The sequence below is a fragment of the Simochromis diagramma genome, unplaced genomic scaffold (assembly GCF_900408965.1).
Source record: "Simochromis diagramma unplaced genomic scaffold, fSimDia1.1 OVJJ01000466.1, whole genome shotgun sequence".
NCBI classification, from domain to species: Eukaryota; Metazoa; Chordata; class Actinopteri; order Cichliformes; family Cichlidae; genus Simochromis; species Simochromis diagramma.
Genome location: NW_024387287.1, coordinates 2,444,528 through 2,463,111, shown reverse-complemented (window position 1 = coordinate 2,463,111; position 18,584 = coordinate 2,444,528).

The window sequence follows — 18,584 nt, the reverse complement described above, 5'->3', positions numbered from 1 at the left end:
AAGGAAGCATGTATATAAAAATAGTTGGTTCTAGCATGGTACCCTGTGGAATTCCTATATTAACCTTAGTGTATGAAGAGGACTCCCAAATTACATGAACAAAATGGAGTCTGCTAGACAGATATGTTTCAAACCACTGGAGCTCAGTACCTTTATTACCTACCAAATGCTCTAATCCCTGTAACAAAGTAGTATAGTCAAGTTCTTTCTAAGTAGTGGTGGTATTGCGAACACTTGTGGTACAAGAGACCAATAATAGAGATAGATTGGTCATATTTAGATCGACACATTAATAATGGTAGTTCTTCTTTGAGCAGTCTTGTAGGAAGGGTCTAAAAGACATGTTCATGGTTTGAGGAAGTAATTACAGAAAGATCAATTGGAAAAAAGAGTCAAAATAAATATCAGTGATATTAAAAGTAGCTATACATAATTTTACGCCTATGAGATGGTTAGGAATAATTTTTTCTCAAATTTATTTTTCTGAAAACAATTTTTTCAGGTTAAATGATGAGCTTCAAAATTAGCAAGACACCATTTCCTCTACAGCTTAAGAGTGATCTGCTTTAAGGTGAGTATTTATAGCGATATTTTCGTGCCACTATTCTGAGCGCACGTCAAAAGAATTTTGCAAGTACAAGTGTTGCATCTTGAGGAGAATTTTATTTTGAGCGAAGAAAAGCTAAATTTGGGTGAACAAAATTCATTGCTGTGTGCAAAAATGTATTTCACTGTTTGCTATTAGGGATGCACCGATACCGATACTGATATCGGGGCCGATACTGTAAAATGTGTGTGTACTCATACTCGTAAAAGTTAACCGATACCATGAACCGATACTAACTTATTTCATTAATCAGAGGGTGGCTTGTCATTTTTGTTGTAGTTTTTTAGATTGGCCACTAGGGGGACATCCCGTGCTAAACAGGCACAGGGTTAGACGAGTCAGACTGGCTGCTCCAGATAAAAAAAGAGAAACTGGAGGCTGCTGTAGCTAGGCTAAACAAAATGTCAGCAGTGTGGACCGGAACAGCCAACTTTAACTCAGGTTTTGGAAAAGCGATGAAAAATGTCAAGAGAAAATCCACGGGCAGTTAAAATAACAGAGGCTCTGACTCATTTTATCGCTCTGGATGACCAGCCAATGCCAGTCGTGGAAAACATAGGATTCTTCTCAGCATACTTGAGCCGCGATATGAAATTCCCAGCCACCCACACATCAGGGAGATAATGGTGCCAAAACTTTCTAAAGAGGTAAAGACAAGTAGTGTGTGCGCGATGTCAGTCCTTGGTTTAACGGCAAAGTGGACTGATGATCCACGGGCAGATGGGGAGTTCGTTCGTCAATGCCAAATACTTTCGTTATTTTGTTTGTTTGTTTACAATATGGACACTCTGCAACAATTGAAAAGTTTATTTTATTCTCAAACCTAATTTGTATTTATTTTATTCCAAACAGAAGTGTTTATTTATTATTCCGAAAGCTCGAGACAGTGCCAATAGTTCAGTGATATTTTGTTAAATTACAATGTGGAGACTCTGCAATAATTTAACAGAAGTGCTTATTTTTCACTTGAAAATTTTTTGTGGTCATTTTTTATTAAGATATTATTTATTATCGGCAGAGAATAAAATAAAACCTGTCTTCCAATTCATTGCATTTGTGTGTGTGTGTGTGTGTGTGGTAGAAGTATCGGTTTTTGTACTCTGTATTGGCAAGTACTCAGATCCAAGTATCAGTATCGTATCGGTTTGAAAAAATTGGTATCGTTGCATCCCTATTTGCTATTATCCATATACACACACAATAGCAGCCCCTCTCGCTCATTTGCTCTTGCGCAGATCTCTGCGGACCTGCTCGCAGTGTGTCACTCGCGCTCTCAACATTTCTGCCCCTGCGCGTTCAACTCTTTCTGTACATCGTTATATTGTTGCCAAAAAGCCAACCAATCACAGACTTGGATGCAAAAAAATCTGATTGGCTGTTTTGGTCTCCAATCAGCTTGTTAGCTACTGTAGCCACAGCCAGGCAAATATCCCAGACTGCATTTCGTCCAAAACTCAAACGAGGCAGTGGATCACAAAATAAATTTTAAGATATTTTCACGTCATATCCCCTGTTCTGTTCTTATTTAAACAGCTGACTCTGAGTTAAATCTAACATAAAATAATATTTACATTCAGGAGGAAACATTTTCATAATATGACGGGTGAAATTCAAAATAGACTGACAGCTCTCCAAGTAAGACTTCAGTATTAAATAAAACGGTCCAGTTATGAAGTTAAAATTTAATCTCAGCCAAACCCATTTACTCAGGAATATCAAACACTGAAATAAACCAAACATTAACATTTAGAAGTTATCTAAGTGACTTATATATCATGTTTAACCCCAGTAGCGAAAGACTATGGAACCCCAGGACTAACATAATAAATTAATTAAATACACCATCAAATATTAATTAAAATTGGAAATAATTATTTAAATAAATATTTATGGCACATTTAGTTAATTAAATATTGACATATTTAATTAATTATTTAATGGTGTATTTAATTAATTCATTATGCTGGGAGTCCGCGCCTTAGCCACCTGGTCAGCCAGGACTGGACTGGGACAAAAAATCGGCCCGGGTATTTTGACTACAGACTGGCCCACCCGGTTTTATAGGAAAAACATAAAGCCTTTCAATGAAAAGAAATGCTATTGTGACAGTGATGTACACTGTCTTGTTAGTATATATGTTTTCAGTTGTATTTGTCATATGCAATTTAGTACAGGGTCAAAATCGCAATGAAATGTATTTGACAAGCAGAAGACAGTCACTCAGCAGAATGGTACAGTAGAAAAAATAGTAAAGAGCAAAATATTAATAAAATATAATAAAAGAAAAAAGATTAACAGTTAACAGACTAAATATATATATGTATATATAAATATATGTACACACTAGTGATTAAATAAAGAAAATCTTAAATAGGAATGCGAGAGGGGGGGGGGGGGCGCAAATGGGATATAGCACAGTGGCAGGAATGAGCAGCAGTATAGACTGAACAGTACAAAACAAATTTTTGGCAGAATAGTGGCACAAAAACAACACCATGGGTATTATGAAAAAGAGACTTTGATACAACTGAAAAACAATGAACATTGAACCTCACAGGATTTTAAGTGTTTGGCAATCTTAAGATAAGAGGGGGTTTTAAGATCTGTCCTACTACTAATAAGATTTTGGCTCCTTCCAACCAATGACACCACTCTTCCACTGCTAGTTTAACCACAAGCAACTCTTGTGGTTAAACTGCGGCCCGCGGTCCATTTTTAATTGGCCTGTAAGAAATTTCCTAAATAGAATAGAGTATGGCCTGCACTTCAACTTTTGCTTGAGTGTATTGCACTTCTTAGTTTTAACACCAGGGGGAGCTACTGTTGATGAAGGCAGTTACTCCACCAAAAAGGACAATCACAGGAGAAATTTACCCCAAGTTACTGAACATGGCAGAACCAAAGAAGCGAAAGGTAGAAAGTGAGTGCAGAAAATTAAAGACATGGTGGGAGAGTGAATATTTCTTTAAAGAATTCAAGGGGACGTGTGTCTGTTCGATCTGCACTGAAACTGTGGTAGTTATGAAAGAGTATAATGTACGACGTCATTATGAAACCAAACATCAGGCCTATGCATACAACACTGGTGCTGAGTGAGAGCAGAAATTAAAGCAAATGGTAGCTCTCCTGCAGGGTCAGCAACAGTATTTTTTTTCGTGCTCAGAAAGTCCAGGAAAAGGCTACAGCCAGCTATGAGGTCACCCAACTCATCGCAAGACATGGCAAGCCTTTTTCAGATGGAGACCTCATAAAACGCTGCTTCTTTAAAGTCGCCGAAATAATGTGCCCGGAAAAAGTGCAGGACCTCAACAACGTCAGCATGTCCAGTAATACAGTTGTGCGATGCATTGAAAACTTGTCAGCCAACACTAAACTGCAACTGTCTGATAAAGCTTGTGCTCACTTTAGATGAGTGAAAATATATCTTCCACAGTACCCGTGTGTTAATGTGCTGGTACACATGCATCAATTATCAATAATGCGCATCCATTCTGTCACTACTAGAGATGGGAATTCCAGCTCTTTTTAGAGAACCGGCTCTTTCGGCTCGGCTCACTAAAAACAGCCGGCTCTTTCAGCTTCCAACTGGCTCTTCAGGTTGTTTTGTTGCTTTAATTAATTTATTATCAACAACAATATAAAATAATGCACAAAAGAAATTACTAATGTAAAAAAAAACATGGTTTTATTTATCTGTTTCCATATAAATATATACGGTGGCCCTAGAGACAAAGCACGTACAAACTCCAAAACACATTACTAGCGTTAACTGACCTTCCAAAACAGAGCTACCTAGATCATATAAATTACATGATTGAAAGCATATTGTATTGTTTGTGTATTTATACACACACAGGCACTCATATATATTCAAATAAAAAAAATAAAAAAATTAATTTACCTGTTACTACCACATACCAAATCTGGTCGTTGGTACTTCTTGGCTTGTGTAGCCACTAGGTAACAAAAGCTCAACACTGCCCCTAGCATCCTGGAGCACTTCTCTTGTGTTTTGGAGTTTGTACGCGCTTCTGAGTTTTTACGCGCTTTGGAGTTTGCACGTGTTTTGGAGTTTGTAGGTGCTTCTGAGAATTTACGTGTTTTGGAGTTTTTACGTGCTTCTGAGTTTGTATGTGTTTTGGAGTTTGTACGTGCTTCGGAGTTTGTACGTGTTTTGTCTCTAGGGGCCACCGTAAATAAACTTATTTATTCACTTGACATAAGATGTAATAAATAAATCATATAATACAAAAAACAACTATTTACATTTCAACTTTAAACTATTTAAATTTTAAACAAATTTAAAGTGAAACAACACAAAACACTGCAAACCACAACACAATTAAATATAAATTAAAATGTGAAAAACAAAAAGAAGATGCACATTCTCTGTCATATAGGCCTGCATGAATAAACTTTCTGAATCCTTTATCATCCACAACTGAAAATAGTTGTGGATAATTACTATACCTTTCTAATGTAGTGATGTGAGAATCATGAACAAATCGTTCAATGCTCGAGAATCACTTTACTGACTCGTGAATCATGATTCACAAGCCCAACTGACTCACTGACTCATCCCTGTTGCAGTTAGCAAACTAATTTCATTAGTAGAAATATATCTAGCTTAAAATTAAAATTGTGGGAAAAAAAACAACAGCCAGTTTCTTAACAAAAACATTTCTGCTCTGAACTGAAAGAAAAAACCCTGAGTAGAAAGTTCACATCAAGACAATAGCTGTGTCCCAAAACGTCGGCTGCATCCTTTGGAGGCCACATTTGAAGGCCGATTAGGCGACGAAGGCTGTCCCAATTCGTCGACTCCTTCAAATGCGGCTGACAAATGTGTCCTTCATTTCCCCGAATTTGAAGGATGGGTCAGGTGTGTCCTTCGTGACCCACCATATCCCAGAATTCATAGCGCGGCCCAGCCAATTTCAGTTTCCAACAATGGTGGCCGCTTCTAAGTTTTAAAATTACTCTTATCAATCTTTCTGGGTCACAAAATAAACTATCAATATATTTTCAGGCGAGAAAGTAGCTGTGTAAACTTCAAGTCTCTGCTTGGTTTATCAAGACATGGCATATTTGCAAAACTGCGCCAACATTTTCGGAGACATATGTTACCCACCCGCTCAATAGCTAGCCGGGGGTTCAATGGTCACTCGAGCCGGCGAGAGCAGCGGACACCCAGCTTCATTGTTTTCAGACCCCGCTGCCGTTCACTACTCAGGTTAAGCATGATACATAAGTCACTCGGATAACTTAAAAATGTAATTGTTTGGCTTTTTTCGGGGTTTTATTTGTTCCGGAGCAAATCGGTTTGGCTGAGATCAAAGTTATTAGATTATTAGATTAAATAAAACTGTATTAATCCATCGGGTGGGTTCCTCCGGGATTTTCACACAGCTGAATAAACATCAAACAGAAAACTGTTTAAACAGAAGTGTGAGATGGTCGAGAATTTATGGCAGTGTCCTGTTGTATTTTAGATGGCAAGGAGCAGACGGCTGAGTTTATGAAACTCCACCGATACAGCAGTGACGCAAATCTGAAGGCTAGACCATCCAATCTCAAAGCCTCGCACTTCCGGCCTTCTCGGTCTTCGAAGGACCCAGCCCGTAGATCGTAGATCGTAGATCGCGAAGGCCGGGTCCTCCGAAGGATGCAGCCTACGTTTTGGGACACAGCTAAAAGCTCCTCGGTTCACAGTAGCATCATTCAGCTAACATGCTAACAGCACATTTGAGTTACTCACCCCCTCCCTTTCTGTGCTGAATCGTAGCGTAAGCGACTCACTCACTCACTCACTCACCCCCTCCCTTGCTGTGCTGAATCGTAGCAACGAATCACTCAGGACTCACTCAGGACTCACTCACGCCCTCCCTCCTGGCTCACAGCTTCTTCTTCTTCTTGGTTGGCAACCAATGTTAAGGCGCATTACCGCCCCCTGGCTCAGTGGACATTTAAATATATATAAAAATTAGGGGTGCAACAATACACAAAATTCACGGTTTGGTTCGATTCGATACTTTGGTGTCACGGTTCGATATTTTTTCGATACAAAAAAAATGTTCATGCCTTTTTAATTTGTCATTTATTAAAATTATAAATATATATTTTAACTCAAAAGTACAGTTTTTAAATTTAACCCTAACCCTTGTGCGTGTTTTTTATTTTGACAGCGAATGCGCACCTGCGGACCACTTATGTGCAGCCCTGGTTATTTAGCTTGTCATATTGCAGCCACAGAAATTCTTTTGTCCATGAAACCATAAAGCTGCACTTTCTTTTTGCCTTATAGTCTGATTTGTCATAACTTCTCCGTTTTGTGGTAAGCTTTTCTTTGGCTGTCACTTCTTCACCCTGACCTGTCTTATTTGGCTCAGCAGAACTAAAATATATATCCTGCTGCTTTTACACACGCACTCACATAAGCTCAGCGATTCTCTGCGCGATCAACCTCTCACATGTTTAAGCTTGCTGCGGGAGATTTCACTTGTCATGTTTGCATAGTAAGCTAACGATTAATAAGACAATGTCAGAGGAATTGGTGCACAAATTATCATCACTCACAGATCAGTGCTGTCGCTCTCTATACACAGTTCGCACGATTGCAAAGTGAAAGCAAAAAAACAAGCGCAAATTCAAACGCGATTTCAATATGTCACATATTGACAGTGGCTCACCGATGCCAATGACATAATTACCCAGCTACATTTCTGAAAGAATGCAAAAGCATTGACATATATTTTTCCTTCCTACAATAGCCCGACGGGCAGGGAAGAGATAGATTTTGGTAGCCCGACTGAAAAAATCGCTAGCCCCAGGACGTCGGGCTAGCGATATTGCGAGCCCTGTATCTGATTGAGGAATCACTCATCTTTGGAAAAGAGAGTTTATTACAGAGAAATGTCTCTTTCCAAAATAAAAGCTATACTATCCGCTTCTTCTGGGCTATATTCTCAGCAGCATAAGGAGAATCATGTGCTAACAGCTGTCTAAATGACTCGGCTAAAGTTAGTAGCATGCTTGTTGTTTTTGTCTTTGCACTAGGATGATGTCGGCGTAAATGTGCAGTCATATTCGTTGTGTTCCCACTAGTGCTTTCAGGTTAATCTCGTTGAAATGACCTTAACGCCACAACACGGCAAATCTCCGTTAACGAGCTACCGCCGATCGCCCCGTGCATGGGGCTAGACGGCCAACACGTTAACGAGCTAACTGCGCTAACGCACTAGTTCCCACCCATGTAATTGAGCATTGCATGGCACATCCAACATACTGTTTTACTTTAGTCCATGACTCGCTTACCTTCAGGGTCATACGTCATATGAAAACCAAAATAATTCCAAACGCCAGATCTGAATGAGGGTGGGGGAGGTCCATGTTGCAAGGAGAGCTTAACTTCTGTCTCGCTAGCTTGCCCTGCGCTCTTCCTTCTGACTATGCTGTCTGTGTTGAGCGCTCAGTGGATCTGCGCTCCACAGTGCAGCCTAGGCGGAGTAGTCGAACGCAGATTCACTGAGCGCTCAACACAGACAGCATCGTCAGAAGGAAAGTTGATAAAATAAATTACAAATGTTGTATTGTTCGATACATATGCGTACCGAACCGAAAGCACTGTATCGAATGGTTCAATATCGATACGAATATCGTTGCACCCCTAATAAAAATATATATTTGATACATTTGAGGAAAATACAAATAAAATGAAATAAAAATAAATAAAATAAATGTGCACTTTAGAAATTTTTTTTGCTCTATAAAAATTGGTGTTTTTCTTTTTCAATCACTCATCTTAGCAGTAGGATATACATGAAAAGAGAAAAAAATTAAGTTTAAATGAAAATGTATTTTTTGCACTCTCTGGGCATCTGACTCAGTGACTCAAATGATTCAAAAAACACGATTCACTTTGGTGAGTGACTCATTGAAACTCAATTCAGTAAAAATAATCAAATTTACCATCACTATTCTAATGTGACAATGTTGTCTCTTGTTGTTGTCCCTGGCTCTCTTTCTCTCTCTTTCCCTCCGGCTCTGTTTCTGTGCTACAGCGAGTGCAACTACCGCCCCTCCCCCCTCTTCCCAGCGCAAAGCACAAGGCTCGCGTGCGGAGTGAAGCGGAAAAAAAGTGCAAGAGAGAGGTTAAGAGAAAGAAAAAAAACAACACGGCTCCGTCGTTCACTTTAAAGAGCCGTGTCTAAGAGCCATTTTGTTCGCGACCGACACATCTAGTCACTACCCTGCTTTTGCACACCACTTTCTTATATGCGTTTTTCTTGTTAACACACAGAGCACACACTGCACACGCAAAGTCAGCTGATCTCATCTGATGCAGATTTGCTCCTTGATCAAGTGACATTTGTCTGGATTTTTGGCACGAGTGGCATCGGATCAGCACCGCAGGTGGATCGCCCGATTTTCATACCCAGCCCAGCTGATACTCACCAGAGTAATTTACTAAAATTATATGCACTCCTGTTATTAAGTCCAGTTCAGTCTGCTAATGCTGATACGAACGTTAATAGGTGTGTTGCCTAAGCCTAATAATTCAAATAACAGGCTTGAAATTTACCCATTATTGTTTTTTCTCTGTATTGTAAATTCTGTCTAAGAAGAAATCTGAGGCTGCTGTTGTGAGAATGAACTACCAAAGCTTTTTCTGAATAAATCAATAAAGATCCATTTATGGAAAGCTGTGATGAAGGCAGTTTTTTCTTTAATTATATCCAACAATATAACATATTTGACCACTTTTAATTGATTTTTCTAACTTTTTAATTATTAATTATTATCTAATTTCTAGTAAGTGGCCCAGCCCAGGCCCTGCTATATTTTTATGTATGTGGCCCTCAGTGAAAAAAGTTTGGACACCCCTGATCTAAAGACATGAACACATTCAGGAAAACCCTTAAAGCATCATTAACAAGTTTGTGGAATATATTGTGCGAGTGAGTGGCATAACTAGGTACTAGGTACTTGAAGTGACCAAGGGGTGTGTTTTCCATTGTTCAGCTCTGCTTCTTATGACAAATTGCTTCTAATGCCACCAGATGGATAGCTGGTGTAACCAATGTTGCTGTCCGCATATGGAGCTGCCATGGGGGAGGCCATGACTGTCTCATCTGTGGAGGAAAGAGAAGAAACCTTAGTATCAATAAACTCAATAAAAGTGTTAAGTGATGAGAATGTGTTGAGCTCCAACTAGTATGCTAAAGAGCTCAGAGTCTTGGCTTACTTGAAGTAGGAAATTATTGAGATGCCTTGGGGAATGGCCAAAAGTGTGACTGGTTCAAGGTAGGTTGTAGAAGCCAAAGAAGAGTGGGCAGACAGAAGAGTTTGACAGAGGTCCGAGGGAGCAAGAAGGCGTCGAGCAGGCAGGTGAGTATAAAAAGGATTCATGGGAGCCACCAGAAAGCGCGTAGGCAGGTGAGCATGGAAATACTCACCTCTCTACTTGCCAAAAGAATAAGAAGTTAGCACATGAGGGAGAATTACATGAGGGAAGAGCACAAATAGCCGGCCTGTTTATCACACTAAGCTGATAATCTGATCACATCTGAATGGCAACGCTGTTCCTTTTGAACTGTGGCTGATGGATCGCAGGTGGTCTGCTCAGAAACCAGAAAGACTCTACTCCACAGTGGCAGAGTATCTCTGCTGCACATCTCAACAGTAAAGGAAAAAACATTTACAGACCAGTGGCTGATTATGAGACATGGGTATGTACACATCCGAGTCATTTTCTTGAGGTTGTTCACTCAGAACAGAAGCAGATAGCCTGGAGGATCTTTAAGTGAGAGGTATACCATTTTAGAGTTAACATCAATTTGAAATTACTGAGAGAGATGTTACACTTTATTGAATGGAATTCCTGACTGGGTAAACATTTCTGTAAAGACAGAAATGGAGCCCATAGTGATTTGTTAAAGGATATAAAAGCCTTACATTTTTTACAATAATTTCACCCCACACCACATATGTTTTCAGTTTTAGTATTTTCATGTATTTAGTATTTGATTTTCTTTGGCCATTTTATTATATTTTATATTTATATATTTATGGGAAAAATATATTATGCAATGTACTAATGGTTTAATGGTTAATGGTTTAATTATTTATATAGCACATTTAATTACAACAGGAGCGTTGACCAAAGTGCTGTACAAGAATACAACATACATAATAAAAAAACTGTACAGCAATACAACATACCTAATAAAATAACAAATAACTCTCATGCTGTATTAAAAGCCAATAAATAAAAATGCGTTTTAAGATAAGATTTAAAAAGATTGACAGTGGGAGCCTGTCTGATGTATAGGGGTAAATTATTCCACAGCTTAGGCGCTACGACTGCAAATGCTCGATCACCTCTATGAACCAGCCTCGACCTTGATACAGCTAAAAGCAAAAGATCACTTGATCTAAGAGATCTAAAGGGGGTATAAGTCTGCAAGACGTCAGACAAATACACGGGAGGATGTCCATTCAGGGCTTTGTAGGTCAACAATAAATTTTTAAAGTTAATTCTGAAGCGGACAGGGAGCCAATGAAGAGTGGCGAGCACTGGGGAAATGTGTTCACATCCTTTAGTACGTGTCAGAAGACGAGCTGCAGCATTCTGGACCAACTGCAGCCTTGCCAGGCAGGTCTGACTACAGTGGGGCAAAAAAGTATTTAGTCAGCCACCGATTGTGCAAGTTCCCCCACTTAAAATGATGACAGAGGTCAGTAATTTGCACCAGAGGTACACTTCAACTGTGAGAGACAGAATGTGAAAAAAAAATTCATGAATAGGATTTGTAAAGAATTTATTCGTAAATTAGGGTGGAAAATAAGTATTTGGTCACCTCAAACAAGGAAAATCTCTGGCTCTCACAGACCTGTAACGTCTTAGCTTTTCTGTCCCCCACTCGTTACCTGTATGAATGGCACCTGTTTGAACTCATCATCTGTATAAAAGACACCTGTCCACAGCCTCAAACAGTCAGACTCCAAACTCCGCCATGGCCAAGACCAAAGAGCTTTCGAAGGACACCAGGAAAAGTATTGTAGACCTGCACCAGACTGGGAAGAGTGAATCTACAATAGGCAAGCAGCTTGGTGTGAAAAAATCAACTGTGGGAGAAATCATCAGAAAATGGAAGACATACAAGGCCACTGATAATCTCCCTCGATCTGGGGCTCCACGCAAGATCTCATCCCGTGGGGTCAAAATGATCATGAGAACGGTGAGCAAAGATCCCAGAACCACACGGGGGGACCTGGTGAATGACCTGCAGAGAGCTGGGACCAAAGTAACAAAGGTCACTGTGGCGGGGGCGTGGTCTGCGGTGCCGTGTGGACGCACCTGCACGGCATCCGCAATCACGCCCGCCGTGTTAAAACACGGGGACTCAGGGGTTGGTGTGTGTGTGTGGTGTGACGAGAATAAAATAAAGTTGGCTCTGAACGTTGCTCCGTGGTCCCGCCGTGCCTTATTCACGCCACATTGGTGCCAAAACCCAGGAGGCGGCACGGCGGGTCCGTATCGGAGCCAGGGAACTGAGGAGCTGGCCCAGAGGGTGGCCGAAATGGCGGCCGCCCAGCGGGAGTAGGCAGCGGAGGTGAGTCGCCAGCAGGAAGAGCTGCAGGACCGGTCTGAGCGCCACCTGGAAAGGATTGGGGAGCTGGTGGCGCTGCTCTGGGCCTGGGCGCCACCCCCACAAGTGTGTCCCGAGGACAGTGAAGCGGTGGAGGAGCCGTGTGGGGCACCTCGGCAGCCAGAGGTGGTGGACGAGTCACGCGGGGGTCCGAGCCTGCCGGAGGAGGAGGAGCAGCCGGGTGAAGGGCTGCTCCTGCCGGGAGCGGTGGAGGAGCCGCTCCAATCGGAGGCGGAGGACGAGGCGGGCGAGGGTCTACACCTGCCGGAGGAAGAGGAGTCGCTCCACCCAGAGGTGGACGAGGGGCTGTGCCTGCTGGAGGCGCAGTGCGGGGAGCCGCTCCAAACGGGAGTGGCGGAGGCGGTGGCGGAGCAGCTGTGCGAGGAGACGGAGGTCCCTGCTCCAGGGCAGCCTGCGCAGCCGGAGTTGGAGGCAGAGGAGTGGGACAGCCCCGCTAAGCCGGCTAGTCCAGCCTCGCTGCCACCAGTCGATTCTGCGCGCCTGACGTCTGCCCAGCCGCCTGTGTGCAAGAGCTCACGGCCATGCCTGTGGGACCGTGTCCGCTTGCTACACGGCCGACCTCCGGACCAGCTTCGCCGTTGCCGCTGGATGCGCGGGCGGCCACCAGAATGGATGCTCCCCCGTCGCTTGGCCAGGGGCTGGGGCGCCGATGTTTTGGGCCGAGTCTCGCCCCAGTTCGCGCGGGGGGGGGGGGGAGTAGGTTCGGCCAGATTGCTCCCCGGCCTCAATCGGGCGATGGGGGTATGTGGCGGGGGCGTGGTCTGCGGTGCCGTGCGGACGCACCTGCACGGCATCCGCAATCACACCCGCCGTGTTAAAACACGGGGACTCAGGGGTTGGTGTGTGTGTGGTGTGACGAGAATAAAATAAAGTTGGCTCTGAACGTTGCTCCGTGGTCCCGCCGTGCCTTATTCACGCCACAGTCACCATCAGTAACACACTACAACGGCAGGGAATCAAATCCCGCAGTGCCAGACGTGTTCCGCTGCTGAAGCCAGTGCATGTCCAGGCCCGTCTGAAGTTTTCCAGAGAGCACATGGATGATACAGCAGAGGATTGGGAGAATGTCATGTGGTCAGATGAAACCAAAGTAGAACTTTTTGGTATAAACTCAACTCGTCGTGTTTGGAGGAAGAAGAATACTGAGTTGCATCCCAAGAACACCATACCTACTGTGAAGCATGGGGGTGGAAACATCATGCTATGGGGCTGTTTTTCTGCCAAGGGGACAGGACGACTGATCCGTGTCAAGGACAGAATGAATGGGGCCATGTATCGTGAGATTTTGAGCCAAAACCTCCTTCCATCAGTGAGAACTTTGAAGATGAAATGAGGCTGGGTCTTCCAACATGACAATGATCCAAAACACACCGCCCGGGCAACAAAGGAGTGGCTCCGTAAGAAGCATTTGAAAGTCCTGGAGTGGCCTAGCCAGTCTCCAGACCTCAACCCCATAGAAAATCTGTGGCAGGAGTTGAAAGTCCGTGTTGCTCGGCGACAGCCCCAAAACATCACTGCTCTCGAGAAGATCTGCATGGAGGAATGGGCCAAAATACCAGCTACTGTGTGTGCAAACCTGGTAAAGACCTATAGTAAACGTTTGACCTCTGTTATTGCCAACAAAGGTTATGTTACAAAGTATTGAGTTGTATTTTTGTTATTGACCAAATACTTATTTTCCACCCTGATTTACGAATAAATTCTTTACAAATCCTACCATGTGGATTCATGGATTTTTTTTTCACATTCTGTCTCTCACAGTTGAAGTGTACATCTGGTGCAAATTACTGACCTCTGTCATCATTTTAGGTGGGGGAACTTGCACAATCGGTGGCTGACTAAATACTTTTTTGCCCCACTGTATAAGGAGTTACAGTAGTCCAGCTGGGATATAATAAAAGCATGAATCGCCCGTTCTAAGTTTTTAAAAGATGAAAATGATCTCACCTTAGATAAAAGCCTCAGTTTGAAGAAGGACCGCTGTACGACTGAGCTAATTTGTTTTTCAAAGGTGAAATTGCTGTCAAATATAACCCCCAAATGTTTTGGCATGCGATTTGACAAAATTTGTGTGAGCTGTTACTCACACAACACTGAACTGTATTAGAAAGAAAATATGAACAGGGAACTGTTAACAAGTCCGAATCATAACGGGCAGTGTTGCCTGTAGTGTCTTTTGATTGATTGTCAGTTTTTTAACTCTGTGAAAAAGAAAAAGAAAGTATTGAAATAGGAAATAACCTTTATTTGGCACAAGTGTACTGAGTGCCTTCAACGACACACTCAGTACACTTAGTGCCTGGAAGAATGCCCAGGTTGCAAAAAAAAGGTAATATATGCTCGTTAAAGTACACACACTCATACCTGTTCTTGTGAGAAGCCCATAGAAGGAAAAATGGTATTGTGTGACAGTTTTAAGGCAAAGGAGGGTGGAAGTGATAAAATGTAATAAAAAGCTCACTGGTACCTTCCCCTTTTGAGCACTTGCATGAAACCTTGTATTTGGTGCTTTTGCTCCCTTGCAAGAATTTTTATTCAGTTTACTTCTGAGATATATCTACATATGTATTCATATGTATTATTCTTGAAGGTTTTTGAAATACTATTTATAATAAATGAACATTGTAAAATAAAATGTATATTGTAATCAATAATCACATAACGTGCACTGGGAGGAGGCCCCGGGGCAGACCCAGGACACGCTGGAGAGATTATATCTCTCGGCCTGGGAACGCCTTGGTGTTCCCCTGGATAAGCTGGAGGAGGTCCCAGGACACGCTGGAAAGATTATATCTCTCGGCTGGCCTGGGAACGCCTGGGTGTTCCCCCGGATAAACTGGAGGAGGTGGCTGGGGAGAGGGAGGTCTGGGCCTCTCTGCTTAGGCTGCTGCCCCCGCGACCCAGCCTCGGATAAAGCGGATGAAGATGGATGGGTGCATTGATATTTTTTACCACTAGCTTTTGGATTTTACTTTTTTTTTTTTTATTGCATTTCATTTTAAATATTAAAAAAATGTTTTTGAAACAGGTGGTTCTGCATTTTGCACAAGTGTTTCCTGTTTACCCGTTTAATCAGTGACTGACAAGATAATAAATGGAAACAGGCAACTTTGTATTTTGCTGCCCTGATTCATGCTTATTACACAGAAATTTCCATACATGTTTCCTTTTAATAAGCCAGAACATTGAACACTATATTTAATCTATTATTATTTTTAAGAAAAGTTGAATGCTGGAAACCTAAGTTAGGATTATATAAAGAATTATCAAATGGTAAAACTATGATATTATGCTAAAACATCAGCCAAAATTAACTTACTATTGAATAATGAGGTTATTACCAGCTCCCTATTACCAACTCCCTTTTCTGGTAACTGAGTAGTAGTAGTAACTTGGAAATTTCCAAATTATTACCTTATTATTGCCCCCTTGGTATTCCACTACTACCATATTATTACTGAGCTGTAATAGAGTGCTATCCAATCATCTGAAAACAAAAAAAAATCCCAAAAGATGGGTACACATTTCAAAATAATAATGTAAATCTACTTTTAATATCACAAATTGCAAGCAATCACAAACAAGGCCCAGAAGAACTCTACCTCCATCCTTTCTTTTTTAGGATACTTCCCAAGACAGCTTCAGCTCTTGGAAAAGAATTAATGAAAGAGAGAGAGAGAGAGATTTTTTAAAATGTGGCTATTAAAAAAAAAACTCAATTAAATTAATAAATGTTATACACCAAAAAGTTATTCTTTTGCCCTATGACATCCAGCTAGGCTCCAGTTCCCCTGTGACCTTGAATTAACCCTAACCCTTAAGGAAATGAATGAACTGATGGATCAGTAGTTCAAACCTACAGTTACTGTCTTGCAAAGTTAGTTGTTCTGTCTCATATCTCTAAAATAACTAGGCAGCATCCAATGCAATACAACTACTTGGATGCATGTATGTAACTTTGCATAAACAAAACATTTATCCAGTCACTTTTTATTCAAACAAATTGAAATATAGTAATACTTACCTTCCAGAGTTATAGACTTCAGCTGTGTCAAACAAGTTGATTCCATTCTCGTATGCTATTGTCATGAGTTCTTCTGCCACCTTCAGAAGAGAAACATAATAACTATAAAGATAAGCAGCTGCTGCACAATTATATTTAGGAACATTTTTACCTTAGTCAACGTTTGATAAATATTAGCTTACACTACATAATCCCTTGCTTAAAAATGATGACTTACATTATTTGAAAGAAAAAATAATAATAAACGAAAATGTATTAGATTACTACCACCATATTTTGCAAGTTTGCAACTGTAGCAAACCTATTAGTGCCTTTTTCAGAAGATTGAAGAACAATCTGAAAACAGATTGTAAAGTTAACTCATTTAAAAATCAGTTCAGCTTTGGTGTGTCTATTGTAATTTCTGTACTATTTATCAGCCTTATTGTGAGGTATTAGTATCTCTCTTGGTTCCTAGTACACCCTCTCTATGAAAAACAAAAGAACCTCAAGTACCTCCTAAAACAGTTTTTCGGATGCTTCAGAAAAAGCTTCTCTCTGTGCTATGTTTCCTAAACTCCTGCTAACCACAAGTTTATCCTCCAAAGAATTATTCCTCAGCCAACTCCTACTTTGGATTCGGGAGACAGACACTGAATTGGGTGACCCTGAATCCTCCCTTAGTTATGCTGCAGTAGGCCTAGGCTGCTGCGGGGTTACCAGGATGGACTGAGCATTTCTTCGTTATTTACCAACTGTTAATTTGAATTTAATCATTAGCTATTATTAATCTGTGTCTCTCTTCCACAGTGTATCTTTTCTCTTGTCTCCTCAAATTGTTAGGATTTTTCTCTGTATTATTTCAAATCAAATCAAATCAAATCACTTTTATTGTCACATCACATGTGCAGGTACATTGGTACAGTACATGTGAGTGAAATTCTTGTGTGCGAGCTTCACAAGCAACAGAGTTGTGCAAAATACAATAACGTAAACAAGCAAAATACAAGAATGGCTAAATCTGAAACTAATAAATATATGTACAATATATAATAGTATATTCATTTCTGGATGTGTATACTAAATGTTTTTCTCCGTGTGTGTGTGTGTATACACATATTTTACAAATTAAATAGAGTAAACAATAAAATAAAATATATAAAAATATACAGAGTTGAGACATGTGCAAAACAGTGGCATTACTGTACAGTATGGAGTGCATAATGTTGAAGTTCTAGTAGTGAAGGTGAGGTGTCTATGACGTGTTCAGCAGTCTGATGGCCTGGTGGAAGAAGCTGTCTCTCAGTCTGCTGGTTCGGGACCGGATGCTGCAGAACCTCCTTCCTGAGGGAAGTAGTCTGAACAGTTTATGGCTGGGGTGACTGGAGTCCTTGATGATCCTCCCCACTTTCCTCAGGCAGCGCTTCCTGTAGATGTCTTGGAGGGAGGGAAGCTCACCTCCAATTATCCGTTCAGAGCACTGCACTACTCGCTGGAGAGCTTTGCAGTTGTAGGCGGTGCTGTTGCCATACCAGGTGGTGATGCATCCAGTGAGGATGCTCTCAATGGCACAGTGATAGAAGGTCCTGAGGATGCGGGGGTTCATGCCAAATCTTTTCAGTCTCCTGAGAAAGAAGAGGCGCTGTTGCGCCTTCTTCACTGTTTTGTTTATGTGTACTGTCAGTGCGCCCCAGGGTGGCTGTGGCTACAATGTAGCTTGCCATCACCAGTGTGTGAATGTGTGTGTGAATGGGTGGATGACTGGATATGTAAAGCGCTTTGGGGTCCTTAGGGACTAGTAAAGCGCTATATAAATACAGGCCATTTACTGACCACGCAAGATCCTCAGCCAGATGTACCCCAAGGAACCGGAAGCTGCTCACTCTCTCCACAGCAGCGCTGTTGATGGTCATGGGGGTGTGTACTTCTCTGCACCTCCAGAAGTCCACTATCAACTCCTTTGTCTTTGCGACGTTGAGTGTGAGATGGTTGTCTTGACACCAGTGGGTCAAGGCGCTGACCTCCTCCCTGGAGGCCGTCTCATCACCGTTGGTGATAAGACCCACCACTGTAGTGTCGTCCGCAAACTTCACAATATTTTAGGGTCTTGCAGTGACTGCTGTTCTGATTTGGCACTGTATAAATTAGGTTTATGCATAGGTTCAATAAGGACACCTATGCATTCATCTGCCTGCTTTCCTGGGTTTTTGGTGCTTTGCTTCACCATCACTTTCCTGAGTATTAATTTTTCTATGTCAATAAATCATGTTCAGTTCTTCCAAATATTATCTCCAAATTTAAT